The following is a 1,335-nucleotide window of genomic DNA, read 5'->3' as shown; positions in this document are numbered from 1 at the left end:
TATAACCAGGACATCTTAAAGATCAAGCATAAGTATCAAGCAGGAAGGCAACCAACAAATACGATATAAGGAAAAATAGCCTAATCCACCACATAAAACCATGCACTAAGCTCAATAAAAATCTACATAGAGCCAAGGAAGAAATACCCGCCTTAAATCTGTCGATTGTGCTAGATAAATCAATCCCACGTCGAGACGCTCGCCTCGAAACAAAGTCCTGCGATCACATAATATATTTAGCTAATTACATAGGTAGCAAATAGCTAAATAAACTCCCCAATCTATTTAGGAAAAACCCTAATCGAAATAATTAACCTAATCCCTTAATCCAATTAGGTTTAACTAAATCCACAATCTTGCACTTCAATCCAAACAACCACAGATCACAGTCTCCAATATAATATGATATAAATCTTTATTCACCCATTTATCACATAAATGCAACCAAAACTCCATACTTAGCTTACCTCGATCCAAAACAGATTCACACCCTTTGATGAAGAAATCCAAAGTTTACTGTGGAGAAAGATGGAGTTTCCCCACCCATCTGCAGCTGGTCCGGCATAAACAGAGGAGACAAGAAACCTAAAGCATTTCGTCAAACACCTGTTAAGCACAAGAAATGCCACTGCCCTAATCAACACTACCTAATTAAATTAGGGTTTACAACCATGACTTACTCCAAACAAACTCACCCAAATTCACAGTGACCACTGGTGGAATTGCTGTTGAAACCAGGGATGGTGCTATAAGGATTGATCCAATAACTTGTTTATGCCGGAGATCCATTGCTGTGGTAGGGATCTGCAGTCCAAGAAATGTTGATCTAGTGATACACTATGGTGGTAATCGGATAAGAACAGAGCGAAGACAGGGTAAGGAGGCAACCATACCTTCCTGTGGCAAATCCTCCTCGTCAAGCCAGGGAATAACTGGGACTAGGTATTCCGGCGATCAGAGGCCCAGCTCGTGAGTGAGGAGAAGAAAGATCCAATCTAGGGTTGGTTTCCCCCTCTTGACCGAGAGCCACCCGTGATGCCCTAGGCGCCGAGCAGATGCCGATCGTGCGCAAGAACCGCCAAGGAAACGACCTCTCAACCGGTGATGGCCGATTCCGTTGAGATCTGACAACATTTGCCCTCCGATGATGCGACGAAGTTGAGATCGCAGGTGGAGCAGGCTCTCCATCGGCGATCCAGAGCAGAGACATGAGAAAGAGGAAAGGAGAGGGCATCAATAGAGCACGCAGAGGGAAGGACGAGGGAAGGACTGCTGCTACCGACGGTGAGCCCATGGCAATCGGCGTCGGGGAATCGCGAGAAAGAGGAGGAGAGG

The 1,335-nt window shown here is 45.2% G+C and overlaps 1 long non-coding RNA gene across 1 annotated transcript; it reads right to left on the bottom strand.

The window, feature by feature from the left end:
• Positions 1–527: 527 nt before the first annotated feature.
• On the bottom strand, positions 528–1,034 carry LOC122053915. Its single transcript, XR_006132446.1, has 3 exons — positions 894–1,034; positions 696–804; positions 528–585 (listed from the first exon to the last, which is right to left on the bottom strand). It is a non-coding gene; the product is annotated as an uncharacterized LOC122053915 (long non-coding RNA).
• Positions 1,035–1,335: the final 301 nt, after the last annotated feature.

The sequence above is a fragment of the Zingiber officinale genome, chromosome 3A (genome assembly GCF_018446385.1).
Source record: "Zingiber officinale cultivar Zhangliang chromosome 3A, Zo_v1.1, whole genome shotgun sequence".
Lineage (NCBI taxonomy): Eukaryota > Viridiplantae > Streptophyta > Magnoliopsida > Zingiberales > Zingiberaceae > Zingiber > Zingiber officinale.
The sequence above is the reverse complement of the archived record's forward strand: the minus strand, read 5'-3'. Positions and strand labels throughout refer to the sequence as shown.